The 16,155-nt window shown below is 42.4% G+C and overlaps 1 long non-coding RNA gene across 6 annotated transcripts in view; it reads right to left on the bottom strand.

The window, feature by feature from the left end:
- LOC134476432 (uncharacterized) overlaps positions 1–16,155 on the bottom strand; it is a 91,886-nt gene that overhangs the window by 28,994 nt on the left and 46,737 nt on the right. For 3 of the 6 annotated variants that reach the window (XR_010048072.1, XR_010048070.1, XR_010048068.1), the window contains exon 2: positions 4,774–4,971. This is a non-coding gene — a long non-coding RNA (uncharacterized LOC134476432). Of the gene's footprint in view, positions 1–283; positions 1,442–2,479; positions 2,835–4,773; positions 4,972–16,155 lie in introns of those variants that run through there. The other 3 variants (XR_010048071.1, XR_010048069.1, XR_010048073.1) reach the window with 3 other exon arrangements.

Here is a 16,155-nt window from a genome sequence, read left to right as displayed (position 1 = left end):
AATTAGAGAGAGAAGAATATCCACAGAGAAATGACCAGGCTTGGAGGATTTGATATCACTGAAGAAAAAAAAAAAAAAGGTTCTTGCTTGTTTTTTTGTTTTGTGAGGCAGGCTCTTGCTTTAGTGGAAAAACCAGGACCAAATTGGATAGAAGATATACAGGCACTGAGGTGATAGTAACTCTTTATCATGCTAATGGGCTAATGGTCTGGAGAAAACTAAATTCCAAATCACCAACCCTGCCTTGGGGTTAAACAGACATATATGTTTTAAACAGAAAGTATAAAAGGCTGAGAGCAGTTTATTTTATTTATTTTACAATTGATCATATAGGCTGGGCCATATGTTGTCAGGCAGACTTGATCTGGGTTAAATTTGTAAGGTCAGGGGCTGGGGTGAGTAGGGAGAATCAGTCATTGCCCTGGACTCAGCCATTGTGTCCTTGGGGCAAGTTAGCACAACAAAATGTACTTTTGGCTGAGTTATGTCTGTCTTACAATGGCGGGATGTCAAGGCTAGCTGAGTTTTGCCGTTCTCTAATCATGAGAACAGGCTGAGCCTGCGTTTCCTTGTCCTTGAATATAGTGTCTGGCAATAAGTTTTAAAATTCCTTTTATATTGCAATGTATTTTAGGCTGATCTTGAACTCACTGGGATCTTCAACCTCCCAAGTGTTGGGATTACAAGGCATGTGCTACCATTCCTGGGTGAAGGAGAATAAATTTAAAGAGAAGTAACAGGATAAAGGAAAAGAACTTTGAGTTTTCAAGGGTGGAGCATTATAGTGAGACAAATTTATGGTAAACTAATAGTAGATAAGGGCTCATTAGTAATGTTTGTTTATGGTGATTCTTTCTTTTTGGTGCTATCTTATGTGGAGTGATAAGGTTGCTGATAGAACTGTGGGGGACCAGTGGAGGCTGTAAAGATAAGAAGTATGAAATGACCTTTATTTTGAGAATGTGGGGAGAGACACCCCCGATCCTCTAGGATGTGGCATCTCCCCCCAGGTCGGCAATCTCTCCGTGGAACACATGGAGTGGGGCATACATGTAGCTTAGGTGGGAGGTGGAACCCAAGGGGAATTAGTGATGCACAGGTAGCCCATTGGTATTCTTTTGGCAGCATAGGTAAATTCCTAGAGGTGGGGAAGATAGAGCCATAGGTAAATTCCTAGGGGTGAGGGAGATAGGAGCTCCTTGGTTCCATCTGAGGCTTTACCAGCTACAGTGTCCTGTCTGGGACAAAACTCTTTCATATCCCATCTTATGATTATTATTATGAAAAGGGGTAAGATTTCTCTCTTTACTGCTTCCTGCTGGCTGGGGGCAGTGTACAGGGGTTTAGGGGAGTCGACAGGATGATGGTTGATGCCCAGGTAGAAGCTGGTGCCAGGTGTTTTAGCCAGGACAACTTCACTGGTGAATGCACATATGTTACACTGGAAAATCAGAGACAAGATGTTATGAGGAGGCATGGCACTGTCATATTTAAGGACCCAGGTGAGGTAAAAGGGAAGGTGCCTTTGATTTAGACATGTTATTATATCAGGACCATGTTGAGGTAGAAACGTTTCCACGATAAGGCAGAATTCTGAAAATTAAACGTGGGGTTAGGAGGAGTGAAGTTATGAGAGGTGATTACTCCCACATCTGAAAGGGTAAAAGTTAAAAGGGTAGGTAGGTAAGGCTTGTCTCTGGTATGCAGGACATTGGAGTCTTTAGGAAATACTGTTAAGAGATCTGCTGTAAAAAGAATAAGAAATTAGAAACCAAATTGGATAATAAAACATGACAGCCTGAGAGTCGTGGCTGTGAGGCCTTGGTAAGGCAGAGAAGAGTAGGAAAAGGATGGCTAGATCTAGGGCTGGAAGGGCACCACTTAGCCTGAGTGATGTGAAACTAGCATGGCAGTCTACTGCAGATAACTGTTGAGGTTGCCAAGAATATCAGGTATGGGTCACTTTAACCTGGTTGTAGTCCTTGGAATGATTTGCTGTAACAGGATTTTAGCAAGTATATCAGCAGTCTCCTTGGTTGTGCGAAAGGCTTTTATGTATCCTGAAAAAGTATAAACAAAGTGAAAAGACAGAAGTTATCTGTCAGTCTGGCCCAGGGTTATCTGAGAAATTGGTGAATAAGAAAGGAAGGAGGTGGTCTTATATCACTGAGGAGAGTTTACTAGTGATAATAGTAAACTATCAGGTGTAGGATGTTGAGGCCTCCATGTGTCTAAGGGAATGAAAAGCATTTTAAGATTTAGGACTGAAGAATGAGTGGTGGAGGGAAGATCTGGCACCACTGGGTGGATTGGGAAGAAGCAGTCTGGAAGTGGCACAAAATAGGCCCTGTTTGTAAATGGCATAGGTTGACCTTTAATACCCCCAGAGATCGAGGGCTTATTATAGCAGTCTGAAAACTCAGGAAGAACTCTGTATATAATATGGCCTCCATGTCCACAAGTATAGAGAATGTCTTACCTGAGACTTTCAGTGGGACTTGGAATCTGAGACAGACACCCATAAAGTGGGCTGTTGTTGGCCCTCAGCCCTGTCAGTCTTTAGCAGCAAGTTTAAGCAGATCTGTTGGTGATGAATCTGGCAGTGTTTGCATTTCCAGTGAGGGCTGGAAGTTAGGATGGCTTACCCACTCTCTGGTGGCTAGGACAGTCCAGTAGCCCCGGGGTAAGGTCTCAAAGAATGCCAGGATGGGACACTCCGTTGCCCAGTGTCTTCTGCTGCATTTGAGGCATGGTCCATTGGGGGGGGGCAGGCAGCTCCACCTTGTGTTGGTTTACCTGTCTCAGAACTCCAAGTGTCACTGTTATCTCTGTTGCTGAAAACATGAAAAACCATATTAAGGTCTCCATGAGGTTTGAAGGTCAAGTTTTGCCTTTTTGTTTGGGATCTGGTCTATAGTAGAAGATATCTGTAAAACTAAGTAAGTATGCAGGAGTCAAATATAATCAACAGGGTATTTATACTTTTAGTAATGGCTTCTCATAAGGAGGACAGGTCCAGAGAATTTTAGAAACTGACATGTTATTTATGTCATATATATAAGTATCTCTTTATGTTATTAAAATGTCTAATGCCATCTGATTTTTAGAGGATGGCCTGTTTAATTAATTTTTTATCTTTTTACTTAGGAGACAAATCAGCTATGATGTTATTTAATATCAGTTGAATATAGTTAATTATGGCTCGGTGGAGGGCTGAGCCAGGGCAGGCAGATAGGCTGGAAAAGGTTTAAGTTTGGCTTATGCCACAGTGTTGGTTTTGCTGTTTTGCATGTATCATGTAACCCTTGTCTTGGAAAAGAGCTAGTTATAATTATTTTTTAATTTTAATTGTTAAACAGGAGATCAGTGACAATACAGTATAATACAGGCAGTAAGCTTAACACAGAACACCACTGGTGGTCCACAGCAAAAGGAATTCACAACCCAACCCTAGCTGCCAAACAGGAGATTATTGAAGGCTTTAATTGATAAACAAGATTGGTAAAATTACCAGGTGGCCACTGTCACGTTTATCAGCCAAAGTCTTGTCTATTGCCGGCTTATTTAACCTTAATTAAGTGGTTTGAGAATGTAAAAAAAAATAGCATCTCTGAGCCGAGCCGCTGAGCTGTTGTTTATCTGTGTTTGTGGTCAGTGTGCAGGCAGAGCACACCCAGCATGGGAGTAGGGCATGCAGAGTGAAGGCAGGTCAAGCACCAGGACATAGTGCTCGGAGTGGGCTGGGACTTCCCCTGGAAATGCACGCAGGGCGGTGGTGGTGGCAGTGGGCATGCAGTGCAGGGGGGGTGGGGCTGGGATGGCGCACAGGGCGGGGCCCAGTGGCACAGTGGTGGGGTGGCAGTGGTGGCGCATGGACGCGTGGTGCATGGGGGATGGAGCTGGGAGTTGGAGTTGGGGAGCAGTGTGAAGCTGGGACCTTACACGCTGGCAGACCAACGGACCGACGTGGAACTGAGCCGCCACTTGGAGCTGGAACTGCTTGAGGGGCGTGAGGATTAGGGCAAGGCATTAAAGCTGAACCCCATGTGGACCAGGAGTGCCGCATGAGAGCCGAGACACCATGGGGAGTTGGGGTGCGGCATGAAAGCTCAAAGCAGCAGTATCTGTTTGGGCTTACCTTCCCCACCTCAGTGGGGAATGGGTCAGTGCACAGCGGGTGTGGTACAGGGAGGGGAAGTGGTGAGAAGACAAAGGGACACTGGCAGGAAAGGACACACATTCCCAAAACAAAGGCTTAAAGATGGAGAGTTTTGTAAATTTGTTGTCAGTGTGATAAGCTATAAATAGGTATGGTTTTTTGAGGGGTGGACAGGAAGTGGTCCCCAAGATAAAATCTGGTGTGGGGTCTGGCCCACAGATGAGGCAACGGACCGTGGTCTACTAAGTTTAAAGTTGTCACTTTTTACTCTAGACTGATCGATATTATATGATTCCAAAACTCATAATAATTGGCCGTCACCAATATATGAGTGGATTTCACGTGGGTTTAGTAACAGCTCTGCCCGTGAGAACTTAAAAAACTCTGAGGGACGTGAGAGTCTCTCAGTGTGGACACAGGCTGGCCCAGGAAATCTCTGCCTTGAGCTATCCAAACCCAAAGGACGTGAGAGTCTCCCAGTGTAGACACAGATTGGCCCAGAAAGACCCTGCCTTGGGCTTCTAAGGACATGAGAGTGTCATTCGAACCCATGGAAAGGGAGAGAAAACCCACCTGGGGCCTGGCTCAGTGGCAATCTCTGGGGGGTTCCTTACCTGTGGTAAATTGGGTGGGTGTTGTTTGCAAACCAGCAGTGACAAGTTTACAGCTCTCGAGTGTAGAAGTGAGGAATTAATGCAGGATGTAGTCCAGTACTGGTCCTGAACAGCAGGGGACTCAAACTGGGAAAGCCCCAGGTTCGTCTGCCATTCCCAGTCAGATAACCATATGATAGAACTGTGGGGGACTGGTGGCTGAAAAAATAAGAAATATGAAATATAAATGACCTTTATTTTGAGAATGCGGGGAGTGACACCCCCGATCCCCTGGGGTGTGTCGTCTCCCCCTGGGGTCAGTGATCTCTCCATGGAACACATGGAGTGGGGGCATACATGTAGTGTAGGTTGGGGGTGGAACCTAAGGGTCATTAGTGATGCACAGGTAGCCCATTGGTATTCTTTTGGCACCATAGGTAAATTCCTAGGGGTGGGGGAGATAGAGCTCCTTGGTTCCATCTGAGGCTTTACTGGCTACAGTGCCCTGTCTGGGCCAAAACTCTTTCAGTTGCTATTCCCTTTAAGAATGAGAGGTACGTGTGTGCATGTGTATTTTGGGTGGGGGTGCTCCCCATCAGGGGACTGTGATCTGTTTCTAGGAAGATGGGATAGCAGAGCTTTTCCTTGATTGTGTTCAGTTCAAAATAATCTCTGTTAGCATGCCATAATTTGAGGTGACACATTGTGATCTCCTACCTATCTACTGGTAAAAGCTAGAGAAAGACCAAGAACTTTGTATCTCAAAGTATTTCTGGAGCAGAAACCAGTACCACATGTGGGCTCCTGCTGGCTTGGAGAAAACCAGAAAGCCTCTGTCTGTGAGTCAGCAGCATTCACAGACTGTGGAGGGAGAGAACGAGGCCCTATGGGAGGAGATTCCCACCCAGAAAGCAACGCATGCTTGGGCCGCTGCTGGCTTGGGGAGAACCAGACCCATCCCTCTCTCCATGAGTCAGTGCCATTATCAGACTGCTTTGGGAGAGAACCTGGCCCCACAGAGAGGAGAGCCCCACCCAGAAGCCATCCATTTTCATTGTTTTGTTGGGTTGGGTTTTTATTGTCTTTTGTTTTGTTTCTTTTAACTCTGATGGCATGAGAAGCTATTTAAAAGATAGCAAGACATGTTATGGGAACCATTATGTATTTATTACTGGTTTGTTTGGATGTCCTTTATTGCATTCATTATTTTGTTTTTATTATTTCTATTCTATTCTGTTCTGTTTGATTTTTTATTATGTTCAAAAGTGCTATTTGCAGCTTTTTGAAGACAACAAAGTCATTGTGTAACTAATGTTGATTTCATAAGGTTTGTAAGTCCTGTATCATTTATTCTGATCTATTTTAATTGATTTTATTCTGTTTTATTTTTGTTGGTTTTACCCTCTTTAAAATAAAAAAAAATCTAGAATTTGTTGTAAGTAATTTAGTTGGGGGCCAGGCAAGGTGATATACTTGGAAGGCTAAGGCAGGAGGATGGGATGTTTGAGGCCAGCCTTGTCTACACAGTGAATTCAAGACTGTCCTAATCCATGCTATCTTTAAAAAGGGAGGGATGGTATAACTAAGAGTATACCTGAATAATGTTATTTATGTGCTTATTCCCTTTGAAATAAGGGGCAGGTATAGGGTCCTTATAACATTATCTCCAATTTTTTTATATATTTGCATTTTTTTGGTACTGGGGATCAAACTAATGACCTCAAGCTTGCCAGGAAGATGCTTACACTGCTAAACTAAATTCCATAATATGTTTTTCTTTCTTTCTTTTCTTTCTCTCTCTCTCTCTCTCTCTCTCTCTCTCTCTCTCTCTCTCTTTCTTCCTTTCTTTTGTGATGGAGTCTTGCTATGTAGTACAGGCTGGCCTTATTTTACTATGTAGACAGGCTGACCTCAAATTCAGAGATCTTCCTGCCTCAGACTCCCAAGTCCTGGGATTATACACATGCACACCATAACTGGCTAAGATTTAAAATTTTTAAACCCAATTGCCTCAGTGCTGTTGCCATTTTTCTTTCTGCCACCATGAGTCTGCTCACTCTGAGCATATTATAGGTTTAATAACTTTGCTGCTTTGTCGATCTGTCATGTCCAATTCTTTTTGTGCCAAGAACATACTGTATTTCCCTGAAAATAAGACTGTATCTTTTATTTATTTTTGTTCCAAAAGATGCAATAGGGCTTTTCAGATGCAATATGGCTTCATTTTTTCATGTACAGCAATCTACATTTATTGAAATATGGTCATGCCATGCTCTCTTGGAACATCATCATAACCCTCCAAACCCTCAATTCCAGCCTGAACTGTGACTCTATTTTCTGTAGAACCATTGGCCCCAATTAGGACCAGCAACAGTGCTTATATGAGAACTCCTTTGTGTAGTGTGCTCCTTATGCATTGGCAACACAGCTGTCAGTGATTTTACTCTGTGAATTGTTTACTCAAGTCATGATTTCTTGCAAGATGCATTTCACAAAATTTCCATTAAATCAGATGTTCATTGAAGACTTAGGAGACAGGAGAGGCAACAAAATGATAACATCTAAGAATGATGGTTCAAAGGCCACAAATAATTGCAGGTACCATAATTCAGAAAATGCTTCTTGACACCAGCAAGCAATCCCAGTCTTGGAATGAGTACCATGTGATGGCCACTACTAGATTGGAACAGACAGTTCCCAGCCTCTCCCCATGAGGCAGCGTCATTTGCACCAGGGTTAGAGAGAAAAAAGCCACACCAGCAAGCAGGCCCAGTCTGGGAATCAGCATCACATGCAGGCTGTTGCCAGACTGGAACAGACAGATTCCAGCCACTTCTGGCACATAGTCTGGCAAATAAGAAGTACCAATCATCATCCATGCACCCCTCCACCCCCACTCCTATCCCACCCTCCCACCCCCTGCTGTAAGCAACAGGCTTATTCAGAGAAACACAGGCTGTGATGATAGCTGTGGAGGTGATATGCAATTGGGTACCTGTGGTGCTTTGGTGTTTCACTAACATTGCATATCTAGGGCCAATGGTCTGATCATAGGTTCAGAGGACAGTGGTACACAGTGTGACATCTAGGGCGATCTCCTGAAGCTTACAGCCATTGTTGATTCCCTATGGTCATGTTTTGGAAGTCCTATATCATTTCCATTGTTTTGTTGGGTTGGGCTTTATTCTCTTTTGTTTGATAATGTCAAATTTGATGACAGGAGTAGCTATTTTAAAGATAGCAAGATCTATTATGGTAGCAATTTTGGATTTACTATAGACTTGTTTTGAAGTCCTTTAATGCATTCATTGTTTTATTTTTATTGTTTATATTCTATTCAGTTCTGTTTGCGTTTTACTATGTCTAAAGTTATCTGAAGCTATTTTGAAGACATCAAAAGGCATTATGGTAATTATTGTTGAGTTTGTAATGTTTTGAAGTCCTATAATCTTTACACTGGTTTATTTTTATTGGTTTTATCCTCTTTAAAATAAAAAAGTAGAAAATGTTTCTATATTTTGCATGAGTGTTATAGGGTAGTTGTTTTAGAAATGGCTCATCTATCAAAAGTATTCCAAGTTCTTCTTGCCTCAAACAAAGAACTAAATGAGACAATCCAATAATAAACCTAAATGTTTATTTGAAAAGTTCCTGATAATTGGGAATGGTAATGCATGCCTATAATCTCAGGACTTGGAAGGTCAAGGTAGGAGGATCACCATGAGTTTGAAGGCAGCCTGGACTATGTAAACAAGTTCAAAGACATCCTGCACCACAGTGCTATGACAAGTAGAAACACTGAAATGTCACCCAGGATTTGGAGAGAGATTTATTTACACTGATGGGCACTGACCTCTAGAAAAAAATACCAGGCCCTGATATCTGTTGGTCTGGGGTTTATACAGAGTTTGAAAGCAGGAAGTGTACAGAAGCAGAGTACATGGCTATCTTTGATTGTTTCTTGTAGTATGCTTTAAGCATAGCTGTGACCAGCTATGTATCACAGTAACCAGCCATTGCTAAGAAACAGAAATAATGGAAACTGTAAAAGAAACTGTTATCTGGGTAACTAACAGAAATTAAAGCATACTAGTTGGGAGGCATTTTTGCTACATTTCTTCCCTCTTTTAGGTTCCTGGAAAATCTTTGTGGGGCATGTTATATGTGATTTTTTAAGATGAACTGGGTAATCAATTACACAAGGCCGGACTAGAAGCAGTAACATTAGAGCTGTCTGTGGCACTAGGATAGGTCCTAGCCAATGTCCCCAAGATTGGAAAGTTTTCCTACCAGGAGTTTGTGGCTTTTATTGGTTGTTTTCTACTCTCTCAGGCAACCATCCGTAGAACTAAGGTAAAAACTGCAGCTAGCAGGAGAGTGGGGAGCAAAAGTCAAGTTGGGTAATACAATATATGCACACTGAAGTGGACGCAAGCACTGGAGTAAGAAGCCTGAAAAGGCATAAAAAGCAAGGAGAATAATGCATTGAGGTGTGTGTGGAGTAATCCTGTGAAGGCTGTCCTCAGGCTTCAGCCATACATGGACTGGTCCACATCTAGAGGAACCAGAGCAGGGCTTTGAGTGCTTTGTCTCTTCAGAGTTTGGAGGAGCTGTCTGGTCCAGGTAAATTCTCCAGCAGTCAACTAGATGGTTAACTCTAGAATGGTGTATCCAAAGCTCAATATCTGAAACTTTAAAAGACTAGAGGTAGTTAGTATATGCCTGGTTTATATGTACCAGGTACATATAAACTGGGAGGTAACTGGGACTCTTGTCTCTCACCCCTTCTTCCAGGATGTACATGGGTGTCTACAGGTACAGCTGGTCATTTAGCTAAATTATATAGAGCTTGTTACAAGCTTTTCCTGTAGGGCTATACTTTTATTTCCTTAACTTTTTTAGAGCTTTATGACCTATATGTTGTATATCTACCTATATAGGTCCACTGTCATAGCAGGACTTTAAAAACTTCTGTTGTCTTTTCAGTGTGGGTAGGGAATGTCTTGGGCCAACTTGAGTAGATGCATATAAGATCTAATTCATATCTGTAGTCCTATAAGGCTTTATTTCAGTGTTAAAGGATGATGTTTCAGCCAATAGGACCTCTGAAGAGGATTAGGATTCTGAACTGGGTTTTTTTGATCACAGGTTTGGCAACATTGGTAGACAGAGAAGCAGATGCTGGCCAGGCATGGGATGATAAAACTTTTCCTTTTATGGCTCAGAATTTTTTATTGTTTTGGTGAATTTGTGGACAGCAGCAGGAAGCAGTAGACCCTTTTATTTTCAGACTAATTGTGAGCCTACATGAGTTTGTTGTACAAACCATTCCAATGGAAAATCCTTGGCCAAAGCAACTTTGTTCAAGGTGAGCAAAGCATATCTAGTCTGTTGGACTTCATTCCTAACAGAGATACTTCCATCTATAAACAGGGTATACTCAGCATCTTTAAGGGAGTTCATTGTTAAGTCTAGTAAGGCTCAAGAATAGCCCATTAGTTTGTATCAGGCAGTCATGGACTGATGGACCCAGCTTGGTGAGCAGGTACATGGCAGGATTGACAGTACAGCATTTGGCATCTGGACAGTTACGTCTTGGCCTAAAGTAAGCTTGTCAGTTTTCTTGATCAGAAGATAGTGGCTATCAGAGCTTGGAGGCAAAGTGAGGAGGCAGCTACTAGTGACTAGATTCAGGTGTTTGTACAGGTAAGCCACTGGATGCTCTCAGGGGCTGACAGTCTGAGTAAACATCTTTCAAGCCACGTCATCATCTGTCAATAAAAAAGTTGAATTCGTTATATCTGGAGTTCTCAAGATTGTGTTTGCAGATTTGTACCTTTCCCCAAGGTACCTTGTAGCCAGTTTCTTCCAGATATTGCAGCATAGCTTTTGTGCCTTTTCAACAGGAATCTTAGGTGTCATTAATCAGAAGTGTAGTGATATTTTGTGTTGGGAAGTTAGAAAGGTCAGCTGTTAGGGCCTTTCTAAAGAGGGTAAACATGTTTTTGAACCTCTGGTAGGCTGACAGGTCAGTACAGGTCAGTTAACTTTTGAGTTTAGAACTGGGATCTTTCCATTTAAAGGTGAAGAAGGGATGGCTGACAGGAGCCAATCAAAAGTAAAAGGAGGCATCCCTGAGGCCTAGGCAGCCTTGACAGCTCAGAAATCCTGAACTGACTTTGTAAGCAGGAGAAGTATATTTTAGCAGTTTGACAGTCTACAAACATTTTGTGGTTTTGAAATCTCTCTATGTATGGTTGCTATCAATCATCTTTCTTTTCTTGGAGGACCATGGTAGCAAGTAGGAAATGTATTTGTGGAGCTAAAAAAGACAGAGAAACAGGTGTCTTGAAAAGAAGGTGTTGGTGGCTTAGCCAAATCTGTTGCTAGAGCCTCCATCAAAATAGTGGGAGAATTCCAAAACCGTTGTGGCAATTGAGTCCAAGTAAACTGAGCTTTTTATATTGTCTCAAAATCTTCCCCATCAAAAGCACAACCTGCAAGCAGAAGAAGGCATCTTTCAAATCCAGACATGTAAACCAGGTGGCATCTGGAGTAGTTCCAGATGTGTGTGTGAGTTGGGAACCATAAAGAGCAAAGTAATGACTGTGTTGTTGATGAGATGCAGATCTTACACTGACTGGTAATCTCCATTGGGTATTTTCACTAGAAGGGGAGGAGTGTTTCAAAGAGATTAGCAGTCTATCAGGATCCCAAACTGCTTTAGGAGAGTGATGTATGGCTGGATGCCTGTTTGTGTTTTCTGTGACATAGGATATGGGAGCACTGTTAATAATGGCCAGACCCAGAGGCAAGTTTGGCTTATGCCTCTTCAAGAAGAGTTTTCAGAATTTCAGAATTGTGGTTATCTGTCTTGGACTAATGCAGGTTCAAACAACAGGAAGGCTGACTGGCTCAGGCCTTTTACTACAAGAGAAGGTCTCTTCTCAGAAATGGAGGAGCATTCAGGCATATACAGGAACTTGTGTTTGGTGAGATGTCCTCTCAGGCTGCAAGATCATTCCTGGAAGAAGGGGTGAGAGACAAGAGTCCCAGTTACCCCAGTGATAGTACTGTGTGCTCCCAGTGGCCCAGCTGAAGAAGGGAGCCTGATCTGGCTGATGAAAGGATTATCATTTTCCTTATCTTTTGATCTGAAGGGGCATTTAATTTTAATGTCCATATAGCCCTTATAACTCACATATTGCTTTTTTGCCATAGAGTATGGACATCTATCAGACTGAATTTCCTCATAGAGATCCCTTTCCCTGATCCTATCACTGTCCAGAAGGCTTTATTTGTAATCCCACGAAGAAGTTATTGGAATTTTCATGAGTTAATTAGTGTATTATTTCCAGTGCAACCCAAGGTGAGAATAAAGACACTAAGACATACATACATATATTTATGGGGAGCTGAGGGGGTGTTAGGTCCAGTAAAGATGGTGGTTCACTGGAGCAAAAGCACTGACCTAGGGCTCAACCCAGATTTTATTAATCCTCCATGAGGGAAGTGGCTTGGGGATGAGCAGCAGTGTGAGTGGTGGGATATATGTGACTGCCATTGGCTGGGCTAGGTAGGAGGCCTGAGATAATCTCTGTAGTATGTAGAGGGCAAGAAATGCAGAAAGGACTCTGCGTAACACAACTGAGGTACTATGTAATATTGTGGGGTTGGTGCTTCAGCTGTGATGTACAATCTTTTTTGCCCTGGGAATTCATAGCCTGTTTCTCAAGGCTTAGTCCCAGTTGACAGTGTGGAGCATGGCTTTTCATTCAGTGCAGCTCAACCATGTTTTTCTAGGAGTTACTGAGTGGGAAATAGTGACTGTCACCTTGCTTCAAAGATTACACATCAGTTCCTCAGTCAACCAAATTTATATTGTGTAAAGCCAATTGAAGGGACAAAGAAATAACCTAGCCAGTTCTGTACATAACAATGCATGGAGATAGGGCTAAGTTCATCCAAATTGAGATAGCTGATCTTCTTCTAAGGAGAGTTGTCTGGGTGGTTCCCCACAGTTTCTTGAAGATGTCAGGTGCTTCTTGGGTCATGAAATCTATGTCTGCCATCTTTAGATTCTCTGGGACGTTACAGTTAAATGGGTATAGACTCTGTGGGCATCATAGAGTCTGTCATAAAATCCTGAATGGCTTTATCAGACTTCCAGGTAAATGTAGTAATTTTAGTATGTTGATTTTTTCCCTTCCTCTTTGATGCCTTTGAGAAGTGCTTGAATGGGTTTCTTTGCTTCTTTTTGCCAGCCTGATGAAGCTAAGGAGCTATCTTGCAAAATAGAATTCTTAGGGCTTGTTCAAGCTTGAGTACAGCAGTTTGACTTTATTTTAACTCCCCAATCACCAGAAAAGCCCTTTTAAAAATTCTTAGGCCTACAATTAGGGACTGTGAGTTTTAACTAATTAATTCCCATTTCTGAAACCCTAAGTGTGTTGGCTACCCTTGAATGATGGCACAGCAGACAAAAGATAGGTGTCCCTTAGAGAGAGAGATCATTCAGATTCCCACTCTGCTGCTTGCCTCTCAGCGACGTTGGGACCATACAGATTAAGGACAGGCATAGGTAATTTCTCAATCTTGTCCTTAATTAGAAGCATAAATAGAACTATAGGTTGGGACCCAATTGAGCTGTGCATTTTAGAGAGAGAAGTCAAAATCCTCACCATGAACATAGAGTAGCTTATCACTTTACATGGCTATCAGTTACAAACACTCACACAATCATTCATCAGACATTCAGAGATTAAAACTTTCTATCCCTCAAACCACAGGGAGACTACCTAATGAGAATTGATCAAGCTTTCCTTCTGTTCAAACAGACAGAAATTGGTGTCATTGAGGATCTTACAGACAGGTGGGCAGGCATGCAGTCAAATAAGCAGACTGTGTCCTCCTTCCTTTGGGTCTGATGTGAGCCATTTAAACATGGAGCTAGAAATCCTCCTCCAGACATCCAAGGGGACTCAAGAAATCTTGGGAATGCACCTTCCCATTGGGACCTGGTGCAGACCTTGCTTGGTCAGTGAGAGCCAGGACTGGTGACCAAAGAGGTCTGTGCTGCTGGTTTTTCTGGCCAATGCACCGGATGCTACAGCAAACAGAAACACCAAAATGTCACCCAGGATTTGGAGGCAGATTTATTTAACATAAACAGGAATTGACTTCTAGAAAAAATGTCAGGCCCTGATCTCTGGTGGTCTAGGACATATATAGTCTAGGACATACATGGAGTTTGCAAGCAGGAGATATAGAGAAGCAGAGTATTTGGCTATCTTTGATTGGCCCTTACAACATGCATCATAATAATCAGCTATGTATCACAGTGACCAGTCATTTCTAAGAAACAGAAGTAATGAGAACTGTAACAGGAACTGTTACCTGAGCAGCTAAGAAAAACTGAAGTATACTTGCTGGTGGAGGGGGGGATTGTCTGCTGCAGCACAGCAAGACACTATTTCAAAAAGCCAATTTAAGAAAAAAGGGGGAAAAGAAAACTACAGGGTAAATAAGTATGAGGGAAAACAGCTCCACATAGCAAATTTAGACTGCTGTCACTAGTGGGTGACTTGTTATGTCCTTGCAGGCTCTTCAGCCCTTTCTGCACTTGACCCACTGCTTGTTCTGGGCCTAATAGATCATTTCTGAAAGACCTGATGACCCCTGGCAACTCAACCTGGTGATCAAATTTACATAAGAAGGAGACAGCCCACACATCCCTATGTGCCCACTGGGAAGGACCCTATACAGTCACTTTGAGTACTCCCATGGCCAGAAAGAGCCACTGGATTCATCACTCCCACTTCAAGCCTGCAAGACCAGAGACTCCAGTTAAGTGGACTAAAAGTAAAACTCCAAAGGTATGAATCCTAAGTCTGTTTATATGGATAGCTAATATCAAATGCAGATGGTAAACACCTCAAACCTTGATTCTGGTTCTTGATATTGGTGGGGACAGGGACCTAAACCCTTACTTTGGAAGACATTCAGGGCTCTGGACCCTGTATTCAGTTTGTAAATTTCCCCTTGAAGTGCTTCCCATTTTGAGTCAATAGTAATTCAACTGTGTATGTACAAAATGTCTCTTATTCCCTCAACCAACATTTAGTCTCCCTTCCAGGAACTTGGTTTGCCTGTACAAATGACCTCACCCCTTGTGCTCCTCTGCCTGTCTTCATCAAACCTAATCCTGAACTCTGTTCAACAACTGCGGTGAACTCTGTATCTTAACTCATGTTCTTCCCCAAGTGTACTGATACTCTGGAGAAAGAGGGAGAAAATGTATGAGGTTACCCAACTTCATGAGAAAAAGAGCCCCAGTTCTAGTTCCTGTCCTTTTGGGATTAGAAGTAGTTGGTTCCACAACACTAGGAACCACAGCCCTCATAATGGGAGGCCAAAATTACAAGATACTAAGCAAAAACTAGATTGTAATCTAGCACACTTGAACATAATGTTCATCACCTTGAGGAGTCTCTAAACTCCCCGGCTGAGATGGTCCTTCAGAACTGGCGAGGTCTAGACCTCCTATTCTTAAAATGGGGGGTCTATGCCTAGCCCTTGGTAAATCCTGTTGTTTTTACACCAACCATTCAGGAATTATTAAGTACAGTTTTAATTAGCTCAGAAAGCACCTAGCTGATAGGGAAAGTGAGAGACATCATCAACAGAGTTGATAGGAAAAATAAGAGACATCATCAACAGAGCTGACATGAGAATTTGTTCTCTACCACCCCATGGCTGGCTCTCAGCTCTGGCGGGACCCCCGGTTTTCCTCTTGCTGGCCATTACAATTGAACCCTGCATGATAAACTGTTTCAAAGCCTAGTCCAATCTATTAAATTAATGGTTATATGTTCCAATAATATAGGATCTGTGAAATGTAGATGAGAAAGATGACTTTTAGAAAGATGATCAGGAATCAAGGATTTGATTCATGTTCTAAACCCAGTGCAGAATGTTGTAGCTTGGCTAACTGATGCCATCTTGAGCCCTGCGTTTAACTGGTACCCTGTATTTGACCCAGGAAAATGGAAAATTACTCAGGATATAAGTCCCATGTGAAAAGCAGAATGAGCTGTACCCACAAGAGAAAAATTAACCTGCTCAACAAAAGAAGCAGGATACAGGTGTCAACTAAAAATTAATGTAAGATTCTAGCTAAACTGTTTCCAACAGGATGTCTTTTTGTGGTTCTTTGTTTAAAAGCTCTGTAATTTTCCAGTTTGCAGCCACTTGGTGAGACTCTGAAATGAGTCCACAGGAGTGGTCACTGAGCTCAGCTAATCAAATTCCAAATTTATCAAATTGGCATCAATAAAGTGTTACCAGGTTCTGGGTTGCTCACTTCGCCTTCTGGAGTTATATTCCAGATTCTTGCTATCTCAA

The sequence above is a fragment of the Cavia porcellus genome, unplaced genomic scaffold, assembly GCF_034190915.1.
Source record: "Cavia porcellus strain 051 isolate PalLab524CR breed Dunkin Hartley unplaced genomic scaffold, mCavPor4.1 scaffold_6, whole genome shotgun sequence".
NCBI lineage: Eukaryota > Metazoa > Chordata > Mammalia > Rodentia > Caviidae > Cavia > Cavia porcellus.
This window is presented reverse-complemented; position numbering and strand designations above follow the sequence as displayed.